Source organism: Cervus canadensis, chromosome Y (genome assembly GCF_019320065.1).
Source record: "Cervus canadensis isolate Bull #8, Minnesota chromosome Y, ASM1932006v1, whole genome shotgun sequence".
Classification (NCBI taxonomy): Eukaryota; Metazoa; Chordata; class Mammalia; order Artiodactyla; family Cervidae; genus Cervus; species Cervus canadensis.
The window spans coordinates 4,322,865-4,335,322 of NC_057420.1; the positions used below are offsets into that span (position 1 = coordinate 4,322,865).

At 43.8% G+C, this 12,458-nt stretch overlaps 1 non-coding gene across 1 annotated transcript; it reads right to left on the minus strand.

The window, feature by feature from the left end:
* Positions 1 to 10,932: 10,932 nt before the first annotated feature.
* On the minus strand, positions 10,933 to 11,010 carry LOC122436481. Its single transcript, XR_006268023.1, has one exon.
* Positions 11,011 to 12,458: the final 1,448 nt, after the last annotated feature.

Genomic DNA, 12,458 nt, shown 5'->3' on the forward strand with positions numbered 1-12,458 from the left:
TTTCCATACCTTCACTTTCAGTCTGTATGTGTCCCTTGCTTTGAGGTTGGTCTCTTGTAGACAGCACATATAGGGGTCTTGCTTTTGTGTCCATTCAGTCAGTCTTTGTCCTTTGGTTGGGGCATTCAACCCATTTACATTTAAGGTAATTATTGATAAGAATGGGCCAGTGGCCATTTGCTTTGTTGTTTTGGGTTCATGTTCATACAATGTTTCTGCCTTTCCTGTCTAGAGAAGATCCTTTAGCATGGGTTGAAGATTTGGTTTTGTGGTGCTGAATTCTCTCAACTTTTGCTTATCTGTAAAGCTTTTGAATTCTCCTTCATATCTGAATGAGATCCTTTCAGGGTACAGTATTCTGGGTTGTAGGTTATTCTCTTTCATTACTTTAAGTATGTCCTGCCATTCCACTGTGGCCTGAAGGGCTTCTATTGAAAAATCAACTGTTATCCTTATGGGAATCCCCTTGTGTGTTATTTGTTGTTACTTCCTTGCTGCTTTTAATATTTGTTCTTTGTTTTTGATCTTTGTTAATTTGACTAATATTTGTCTTGGGGTGTTTCACCTTGGGTTTATCCTGTTTGGGGCTCTCTGGGATTATTGGATTTGTGTCACGATTTCTTTCCCCACTTTGGGGAGGATTTCAGCTATTATCTCCTTGAGTATCTTCTCATGGCCTTTCTTTTTATCTTCTTCTTCTGGGACTCCTATGATTCGAATGTTGGGGCATTTCACATTGCCCCAGTGGTCCCTGAGGGTATCTTCATTTCTTTTCATTCTTTTTTCTTTTTTCCTCTCTGCTTCATTTATTTCCACTATTTTATCTTCTACCTCACTTATCCTGTTGTCTGCCTCCATTATTCTACTGTTGGTTCCATCCACAGGGCTTTTTATCTCATTTATTGCATTATTCATTTTTAATTGACTCTTTTTTATTAATTTCTTCTAGGTCTTTGTTAAACATTACTTGCATCTTCTCAATCCTTGTCTCCAGTTTATTTATCCGTAACTCTATTTTGTGTTCAAGATTTTGGGTCATTTTTATTATCATTATTCTAAATTCCTTTTCAGGTATATTCCCTATCTCCTCCTCTTTTGTTTGGCTTGGTGGGCATTTTTCATGTTCCTTTTCCTGCTGGGTATTCCTCTGTCTTTTCATCTTATTTAGATTGCTGTGTTTGGGGTGACCTTTTTGTATTCTGGTAGTCTGTGGTTCCTTTTTATTGTGGAGGTTTCTCCCAGTGGGTGGGGCTGGATGTTTGGCTTGTCGAGGTTTGCTGGTTAGGGAAGCTTGTGTCGGTGCTCTGGTGGGTGGAGCTGAATTTCTTCTCTCTGGAGTGCAATGGAATGTCCAGTAGTGAGTTTTGAGATGGGTCTATGGGTTTGGTGTGACTTTGGGCAGCCTGTATGTTGACACTCGGGGCTATATTCCTGTGTTGCTGGAGAATTTGTGTGGTATGTCTTGCTCTGGAACTTATTGGCTCTTGGGTGGTGGTTGGTTTCAGTGTAGGTATGGAGGCTTTTGGACGATGTCTTATTAATTAATGTTCCCTGTAGTTAGGAGTTCTCTGGCGTTCTCAGTTTCTGGGCTTAAGCCTCTTGCCTATGGAGTTATGTCTTATTGTTCCAGTAGCCTCAAGACTTCTCCATCCATACAACACTGATAATAAAACCTCTAGGTTAATGGTGAAAGGATTCTCTACAATGAGGGGCATCCAGAGAGGTTCACAGAGTTACATGAAGAAGAGTAGAGGGAGGAAGGAGATAAGAGGTGAGCAGTAGGAGAAAAGGGGGAATTCAAGAGAGCAGAGGCAGCTCTAGAGTACACTGTTCCCGAAGTGTTCTCCATAGCCCAGAATGCCCACAGAGAGTCACAATATTGGATTGAGAATAGAAGCGAGAGGGAGGAAATAGACGTGATCTGGGGGAGAAAAAGGAGAGTCGAAAGGGTGAGAGAGTGATCAAACCAGTAATCACACTCCTGAGTAAAAATGGGTACTGAGGATTCCTAAATGTCCAAAATTGATATCAAATACTGAAAAACAAAGCTTAAAAATCTAGAGTAGAGGTTAGACTGTTAACAATACAATATTAAAAAAAAAAAAAAAACACACACACAGAAACACAAAAAATTTAAAAATATATATTAAGTTCACTTTAAAAATAGGATTTTCTTTTGGTCAGGTTATAGCGGGTTATAAAAATGAAAAATAAGGAGTAATAGAAGGGTTTTTAAAAAATAACAGAAAACAATTTAATTATAAAAATAATAATAATAGCAAAAATGTATCTAGGAATTTATCTGGAGCTCTGTGGGCAGTGTGGCCTTGGTTCAGTTTCAGATAGCCCCTTGTTCCAGCTTACACTTCTCAATATCTATAGGCCCCTTCCAGTGTAGTCAGTGTTAACCACAGGGATTTTAATCTGTTGTATCTGTCATTTCTAAAGTGGTTTGTTTATTTGGCTTCTGTTGGCAGGTCTCTTCAGTGTCTAATTTCTGCCCTGACACAAGCAGGTGGAGGTGGTCTCTTGTTTAGGTTCGCTTGCTCAGTCGTGCTGTGGGGAGGGAGGAGCACGGCAGACAAATATCACTGGCATGTGCGGGGAGCACTCACAGTGTTCCAGCCATACTGGGTTTGCCCCCGCTCATGGGGTGTGTGCTTTCGCCGTCTACACTGCTCAGGCTCCAGGCTGCTGTACAGGGAGTGGGCCCTGAGTTGTGTGCACTCCCCAGGCCTAAGCCACTCAGATTCTGGTTTGCAGGTACTCCACAAAGATGCAGACTCAGTTGTGCCTGCATTTTGTGTCTTCCCTGGTCAGAGTAGCTCAGGCGGCCAGGAACTTGACTAGCACACTCTCCCCTGGTACTCTATGCCTTATCCCCTCCATGGTGCCAGTCTCAGGTTCTGCACTCACTGGTTGGGTGTGCCTTGTGTCCCTTCTGGGAAGCTGATTTCTGGCTGCAACCCTCCCAGCAGATGTTAACCATCCAGAATCTCAGGAAGTCTTTGGTTAGAAGCTGGAAGCTTGTTTGCTGTTTGGTAGGGGGTGCTGTCTCTGGGGCCGAGTTTGCCCCTTTCCCCTCCCCTCTGCCTCCTGCCTCCAGTGGGTGATGGGCCGGTCAGCAGCCGGCTAGCTCTTCTCTGGTATTTGCTCAGTCCTTCGTTCTGAGAATGGGTAGGTAGTGCCTAAATTTAGGGCGTTTCCCAAATTAATTGTCTGTCTCTTGCTATCCCACAGTTTAAGTTGCTATCTCACGTTAGCTCCCTCCGATTGCCCTCAGGGCATTCAGGCCTGGTCCTTACCCTAAGCAATGCTAGTGGCTCTCCGTTTAGCCCCCACTTGCTGGTGGCGGATGTGAGTGTCTGGGGTACATTTCTGCTGGGATTTGTTTTTAGGCATGCAATCTGTGGGTTTTATTTATTTTCCCTCCCAGTGAGGTTGCCCTCTGAGATTCAAAAACTTCCCCCAGACCCAACAGTGAGAGGGTTTCCTGGTGTTTGGAAGCTTCCTCTATTAAGACTCCCTTCCTGGGATGGGTCTCTGTCCCTAACTCTATTCTCTCTCTTTTTATCTTTTATATTTTGTCCTACCTCCAGACAATGGGCTGCTTTTCTGGGTGTCTGATGTCCTCTGCTAGTGATCAGAAGTTGTTTTGTGGAGTTTGCTCAGCATTCAAATGCTCTTTCAATGAATTAGTGGGCGAAAAATTGGTCTCCTTGTCCTCTTCCTCTGCCATCTTTGGAGCCAGTTTTAAAAGAAAATTCTAAGAGATTCCCAGGAATTCCAAAGTAAAGGAGGACTTCCACAAAGGAAATCAGGAGACTGAGTCCTGATGCATTGCCTCACTGCCTCGCGGTTCAGTCTGAGACAACTGATCTCTACCTTTTAATCAGTTTCCTTAAGGGGTCTGACAATGGGGCTCTTCTAACCACTTACACTCAGGCCAAGAGGCTTCTTAGCTTAATCCTAGTTGAGCTATTTTAAATACTCAAAGATGATGCTGTGAAAGTGCTGCACTCGATATGAAAGCAAATTTGGATAACTCAGCAGTGGCCACAGGACTGGAAAAGATCAGTTTTCATTCCAATTCCAAAGAAAGACAATGCCAAAGAATGCTCAAACTACCACACAATTGCACTCGTCTCACACGCTAGTAAAGTAATGCTCAAAACTATCCATGCCAGGCTTTAGCAATATGTGAACAGTGAACTTCCAAAAGTTCAAGTTGGTTTTAGAAAAGGCAGAGGAACCAGAGATCAAATTGCCAACATCCAATGGATCATTGAAAATGTAAGACTGTTTTGGAAACAAACAAACAAGAAAAAAAAAAAAAAGACCAAACCAAAACATATATTTCTGTTTTAATGACTATGCCAAAACCTTTCACTGTGTGGATTACAATAAACTGTGGGAAATTCTGAAGGAGATGGGAGTACCAGGCCATCTGACCTGCCTCTTGAGAAATGTGTATGCACGTCAGGAAGCAACAGTTAGAACTGGACATGGAACAACAGACTCGTTCCAAATAGGGAAAGGAGTACATCAAGCCTGTCTATTGTCACACTGCTTATCACCCTTATATGCAGAGTACACCATGAGGAATGCTGGGCTGTCAGATGCACAAGCTGGACTGAAGATTGCTTAGAGAAATATCAATAACCTCAGATATGAAGAATGCACCACCCATAAGGGAGAAAGTGGGAAAAAAAAAAACAAAACAAAACTAAAGAGCTTCCTGATAAAAGAGAAAGAAGAGAGTGAAAAAGTTGGGTGAAAGCTCAACATTCATAATACTAGGATCATGGCATCCGGTCCCATCACTTCATGTTAAATAGATGGGGAAACAGTGGAAAGAGTGGCTGACTTTATTTTTCTGGTCTCCAAAATCATTACAGATGGTGATTGCAGGCATGGAGTTAAAAAAAAAAAAAAAAAAGGCAAAACAAAAACAAACAAACAAAAAACTCTTGCTCTTTGGAAGGAAATTTATGACCAACCTAGACAGCATATTAAAAAGCAGAGACAGTATTTTGTCAACAATTGTCCGTCTAGTCAAGGCTATTGTTTTTCCAGTAGTTTGATATGGATGTGAGATTTGGAGTATACAGGAAGCTGAGTGCTGGAGAATTCCTGCTTTTGAACTGTGGTGTTGGAGAAGGCTCTTGAGAGTCCCTTGGACTACAAGGAGTTCCAATCAGTCCATCCTAAAGGAGATCAGTCCTGGGTGTTTATTGACGCTGAAAGTCCAATACTTTGGCCATCTGAAGAGGAGAGCTGACTCATTTGAAACTCATACTGGGTTCCCCGCGCTCATGGCATGTGTGCTTTCCCCATCTACACTGCTCAGGCTCCAGGCTGCTGTACAGGGAGTGGGCCCTGAGTTGTGTGCACTCCCCAGGCCTAAGCCACTCAGATTCTGGTTTGCAGGTACTCCACAAAGATGCAGACACATTTGTGTCTGCATTTTGTGTCTTCCCTGGTCAGAGTAGCTCAGGCGGCCAGGAACTTGACTAGCACACTCTCCCCTGGCACACTATGCCTTATCCCCTCCATAGTCCCAGCCTCGGGTTCTGCACTCGCTGGTTGGGTGTGCCTTGTGTCCCTTCTGGGAAGCTGATTTCTGGCTGCGACCCTCCCAGTGGATGTTAACCATCCAGAATCTCAGGAAGTCTTTGGTTAGAAGCTGGAAGCCTGTTTGCTGTTTGGTAGGGGGTGCTGTCTCTGGGGCCGAGTTTGCCCCTTTCCCCTCCCCTCTGCCTCCTGCCTCCAGCGGGGGATGGGCCGGTCAGCAGCCGGATAGCTGTTCTCTGGTATTTGCTCAGTCCTTCGTCCTGGGAATGGGTAGATAGTGCCTAAATTTAAGGCTTTTCCCAAGTTAATTATCTCTCTCTTGCTATCCCACAGTTTAAGTTGCTATCTCGCGTTAGCTCCCTCCAATTGCCCTCAGGGAATTCAGGCCTGGTCCTTACCCTAAGCAATGCTAGTGGCTCTCCTTTTAGCTCCCACTTGCTGGTGGCAGATGTGAGTGTCTGGGGTACATTTCTGCTGAGATTTGTTTTTAGGCATGTAATCTGTGGGTTTTATTTATTTTCCTTCCCAGTGAGGTTGCCCTCTGAGATTCGAAAACTTCCCCCAGACCCACCAGTGAGAGGGTTTCCTGGTGTTTGGAAGCTTCCTCTATTAAGACTCCCTTCCCGGGATGGATCTCTGTCCCTAACTCTATTCTCTCTCTTTTTATCTTTTATATTTTGTCCTCCCCCAGAAAATGGACTGCTTTTCTGGGTGTCTGATGTCCTCTGCTAGTGATCAGAAGTTGTTTTGTGGAGTTTGCTCAGCATTCAAATGCTCTTTCAATGAATTAGTGGGAGAGAAATTGGTCTCCTCATTCTCTTCCTCTGCCATCTTTGGAGCCAGTTTTAAAAGAAAATTCTAAGAGATTCCAAGGAATTCCAAAGTAAAGGAGGACTTCCACAAAGGAAATCAGGAGACTGAGTCGTGATGTGTTGCCTCACTGCCTCGCGGTTCAGTCTGAGACAACTGATCTCTACCTTTTAATCAGTTTCCTTAAGGGGTCTGACAATGGGGCTCTTCTAACCACTCACACTCAGGCCAAGAGGCTTCTTAGCTTATTCCTAGTTGAGCTATTTTAAATCCTCAAAGTTGATGCTGTGAAAGTGCTGCACTCGATATGAAAGCAAATTTGGAAAACTCAGCAGTGGCCACAGGACTGGAAAAGATCAGTTTTCATTCCAAATCCAAAGAAAGACAATGCCAAAGAATGCTCAAACTACCACACAATTGCACTCGTCTCACACGCTAGTAAAGTAATGCTCAAAACTATCCATGCCAGACTTCAGCAATATGTGAACAGTGGACTTCCAAAAGTTCAGGTTGGTTTTAGAAAAGGCAGAGGAACCAGAGATCAAATTGCCAACATCCAATGGATCATTGAAAATGCGAGACTGTTTTGGAAACAAACAAACAAGGGGGAAAAAAGAGACCAAACGAAAACATATATTTCTGTTTTAATGACTATGCCAAAACCTTTCACTGTGTGGATTACAATAAACTGTGGGAAATTCTGAAGGAGATGGGAGTACCAGGCCACCTGACCTGCCTCTTCAGAAATGTGTATGCACGTCAGGAAGCAACAGTTAGAACTGGACATGGAACAACAGACTCGTTCCAAATAGGGAAAGGAGTACATCAAGCCTGTCTATTGTCACACTGCTTATCACCCTTATATACAGAGTACACCATGAGGAATGCTGGGCTGTCAGATGCACAAGCTGGACTGAAGATTGCTTGGAGAAATATCAATAACCTCAGATATGAAGAATGCACCACCCATAAGGAAGAAAGTGGGAAAAAAAAAAAAAAAACTAAACAGCTTCTTGATAAAAGTGAAAGAAGAGAGTGAAAAAGTTGGGTGACAGCTCAACATTCATAATACTAGGATCATGGCATCCGGTCCCATCACTTCATGTTAAATAGATGGGGAAACAGTGGAAACAGTGGCTGACTTTATTTTTCTGGTCTCCAAAATCATTACAGATGGTGATTGTAGGCATGGAGTTAAAAAAAAAAAGAAGAAGAAGAAAGGAAAAACAAAAACAAAGAAAAAATTAAAAAAACTCTTGCTCTTTGGAAGGAAATTTATGACCAACCTAGACAGCATATTAAAAAGCAGAGACAGTATTTTGTCAACAAATGTCCATCTAGTCAAGGCTATTATTTTTCCAGTAGTTTGATATGGATGTGAGATTTGGAGTATACAGGAAGCTGAGTGCTGGAGAATTCCTGCTTTTGAACTGTGGTGTTGGAGAAGGCTCTTGAGAGTCCCTTGGACTACAAGGAGTTCCAATCAGTCCATCCTAAAGGAGATCAGTCCTGGGTGTTCATTGACGCTGAAAGTCCAATACTTTGGCCATCTGAAGAGGAGAGCTGACTCATTTGAAACTCATACTGGGTTCCCCGCGCTCATGGCGTGTGTGCTTTCCCCATCTACACTGCTCAGGCTCCAGGCTGCTGTACAGGGAGTGGGCCCTGAGTTGTGTGCACTCCCCAGGCCTAAGCCACTCAGATTCTGGTTTGCAGGTACTCCACAAAGATGCAGACACATTTGTGCCTGCATTTTGTGTCTTCCCTGGTCAGAGTAGCTCAGGCGGCCAGGAACTTGACTAGCACACTCTCCCCTGGCACACTATGCCTTATCCCCTCCATAGTCCCAGCCTCGGGTTCTGCACTCGCTGGTTGGGTGTGCCTTGTGTCCCTTCTGGGAAGCTGATTTCTGGCTGCGACCCTCCCAGTGGATGTTAACCATCCAGAATCTCAGGAAGTCTTTGGTTAGAAGCTGGAAGCCTGTTTGCTGTTTGGTAGGGGGTGCTGTCTCTGGGGCCGAGTTTGCCCCTTTCCCCTCCCCTCTGCCTCCTGCCTCCAGCGGGGGATGGGCCGGTCGGCAGCCGGATAGCTGTTCTCTGGTATTTGCTCAGTCCTTCGTCCTGGGAATGGGTAGATAGTGCCTAAATTTAAGGCTTTTCCCAAGTTAATTATCTCTCTCTTGCTATCCCACAGTTTAAGTTGCTATCTCGCGTTAGCTCCCTCCAATTGCCCTCAGGGAATTCAGGCCTGGTCCTTACCCTAAGCAATGCTAGTGGCTCTCCTTTTAGCTCCCACTTGATGGTGGCGGATGTGAGTGTCTGGGGTACATTTCTGCTGAGATTTGTTTTTAGGCATGTAATCTGTGGGTTTTATTTATTTTCCTTCCCAGTGAGGTTGCCCTCTGAGATTCGAAAACTTCCCCCAGACCCACCAGTGAGAGGGTTTCCTGGTGTTTGGAAGCTTCCTCTATTAAGACTCCCTTCCCGGGATGGATCTCTGTCCCTAACTCTATTCTCTCTCTTTTTATCTTTTATATTTTGTCCTCCCCCAGAAAATGGACTGCTTTTCTGGGTGTCTGATGTCCTCTGCTAGTGATCAGAAGTTGTTTTGTGGAGTTTGCTCAGCATTCAAATGCTCTTTCAATGAATTAGTGGGAGAGAAATTGGTCTCCTCATTCTCTTCCTCTGCCATCTTTGGAGCCAGTTTTAAAAGAAAATTCTAAGAGATTCCCAGGAATTCCAAAGTAAAGGAGGACTTCCACAAAGGAAATCAGGAGACTGAGTCGTGATGTGTTGCCTCACTGCCTCGCGGTTCAGTCTGAGACAACTGATCTCTACCTTTTAATCAGTTTCCTTAAGGGGTCTGACAATGGGGCTCTTCTAACCACTCACACTCAGGCCAAGAGGCTTCTTAGCTTATTCCTAGTTGAGCTATTTTAAATCCTCAAAGTTGATGCTGTGAAAGTGCTGCACTCGATATGAAAGCAAATTTGGAAAACTCAGCAGTGGCCACAGGACTGGAAAAGATCAGTTTTCATTCCAAATCCAAAGAAAGACAATGCCAAAGAATGCTCAAACTACCACACAATTGCACTCGTCTCACACGCTAGTAAAGTAATGCTCAAAACTATCCATGCCAGACTTCAGCAATATGTGAACAATGGACTTCCAAAAGTTCAGGTTGGTTTTAGAAAAGGCAGAGGAACCAGAGATCAAATTGCCAACATCCAATGGATCATTGAAAATGCGAGACTGTTTTGGAAACAAACAAACAAGGGGGAAAAAAGAGACCAAACGAAAACATATATTTCTGTTTTAATGACTATGCCAAAACCTTTCACTGTGTGGATTACAATAAACTGTGGGAAATTCTGAAGGAGATGGGAGTACCAGGCCACCTGACCTGCCTCTTGAGAAATGTGTATGCACGTCAGGAAGCAACAGTTAGAACTGGACATGGAACAACAGACTCGTTCCAAATACAGTGGAAAGAGTGGCTGACTTTATTTTTCTGGTCTCCAAAATCATTACAGACGGTGATTGCAGGCATGGAGTTAAAAAAAAAAAAAAAAAGGCAAAACAAAAACAAACAAACAAAAAACTCTTGCTCTTTGGAAGGAAATTTATGACCAACCTAGACAGCATATTAAAAAGCAGAGACAGTATTTTGTCAACAATTGTCCGTCTAGTCAAGGCTATTGTTTTTCCAGTAGTTTGATATGGATGTGAGATTTGGAGTATACAGGAAGCTGAATGATGGAGAATTCCTGCTTTTGAACTGTGGTGTTGGAGAAGGCTCTTGAGAGCCCCTTGGACTGCAAGGAGGTCTAATCAGTCCATCCTAAAGGAGATCAGTCCTGGGTGTTCATTAGAAGGACTGATGTTGACGCTGAAAGTCCAATACTTTGGCCATCTGAGAGAAGAGCTGACTCATTTGATAAGACCTTGATGCTGGGAAAGATTGACGGCAGGAGGAGAAGGAGATGGCAGAGGATGAGGTGGTTGGATGGCATCACTGACTCAATGAACATGGTTTGGGTGGACTCTGGCAGTTGTTGATGGACAGGGAGCCCTGACATGATGTGGTTCATGCAGTCGCAAAGAGTTGGACACCCCTGAGCACTCGAGTGAAGTGAACTTGCTGTTAAAGTGAGTTACTTGTGAGGGTTTTCAGAAGAAATGGAATGAAGAAACTGACATACAGCAGAGTGAAGCTAAATCTAATCTCAAGTGGCGATGATATTGCACTGGGTGTAAAATTTTCTACGTCAAATATGTCACTGTGTATATTTTTCATATGAAGATCCTCGTTCAGATTTCCGTCTCACATATGGAATTCTCAATCATACGTTAAAATCTGAATGAATATTTTCTGACAACGCTTGAAACTTTGCATATTTGGAATAAGAAAAGCCTGGTAAAGATTTTTTTTTTTTTTTTTTTTTTTTTTTTTTTTTTTTTTTTTTTTCTTTTCCTTTTTTTTCTTTCTTTTTTTTTCTTTTTTTTTCTTCTTTTTTTTTTAAATTTTTTTTTTCTTTTCTTTTTTCTTTAGATCAGAATCGCCTCGATAATCAATGGCGCGGGACAAGACCAGCCTCATCTATCTGATCAATTCATCACCTCTGAGATTTTTTTTTTTATCTGATATATGAACCCTGTATTTCACATATAAAAATATGGGTTTAGTTTTGATAGATGAGGTATACATATATATGTATATTTTTCAATATGAAAACATGTGGATACATTTTTGTACATGTAGTTAGGAAGTCTGAATGTTGATAAGCAGGACTGCACAAACATATTCATACATGAGATATGGACCTTTGATATTTTGTATATGAAAATATCACCTTAGCTTCTCAAACATGGAATATGATATTTCCTATATTTTAATATGGTAATCTGAGTGCAGAGTGCATATTATCCTAATGAACTATGAAATACACTCTGTTTCACATTAGAAAAGCCATTTCACACCAGAATCCAAAAGTCTACAGGCAATAAATGCTGGAGAGGGTGTGGAGAAAAGGGAACACTCTTACACTGTTTGTGGGAATGCAAACTAGTACATCCACTATGGAGAACATTGTGAAGATCCTTAAAAAAAAAAACAAAACTGAAAATAGAACTGCCATTTGACTCAGCAATCCCACTACTGGGCATACACACTGAGGAAACCAGAATTGAAAGAGACACGTGCACCCCAATGTTCATTGCAGCATTGCTTATAATAGGAAGGACATGGAAGCAACCTAGATATCCATCAGCAGATGAATGGATAAGAAAGCTGTGGTACATATACACAATGGAATATTACTCAGCCATTAAAGTGAGTGCATTTGAATCAGTTCTAATGAGGTGGATGCAACTGGAGCCTATTATACAGAGTGAAGTAAGCCAGAAATAAAAACACCAGTACACTGCCAGCCGTTCACAGAACAAAGGGACCGAGAAAGTCCAGAGAAGAGCTCACAGGCTGCAGCCCGGCCCAGCCCCGACGGAGGCAGGAGGCAGGGGGCAGGCTTGGCTCCAAGGACCGCATCCCCTGCCGCACTGCAAACAGGCCTCCAGTTTCAAATCAAAGACCTCCTGAGATTCTGGATGGTCGACATCCGCCGGGAGGGTCGCGGCGAGACACAGGGCGCAGGCACCCGAACGGCGCAGGTGGGGACTGGGGCTGGGGACACGGAGGGCAGAAGGCGCACACACCCAACTGGCGCCGGCGGAAACTGAGACTGGGACTGCGGATGGGAGTGGGCGCATTGCACCTGGGGAGAGTGTGCCCATCAAGCCCCTGGCTGCCTGGACCGCTGTGATGGGGAAGGCACAAAGAGCAGGCGCAGCTTTCTGTCCCGTGCTTTTGTGGAACACCCGAGGGCTGGAACCGCATGCAGCGTGGGGCGCGCTCTATATAGAGCAGCCGGGAACCTGAGCAGTGCAGACGGAGAAAGCAGCGCCAGCCCCCTCCCCGCAGCGTGATGGAACTATCTACCTGAATAAGAGTCCACCTCCCCCCGCCTGTGTCAGGGCGGAAATGAGGCTCTGAAGAGACCGGCAAACAGAAGCCAAATA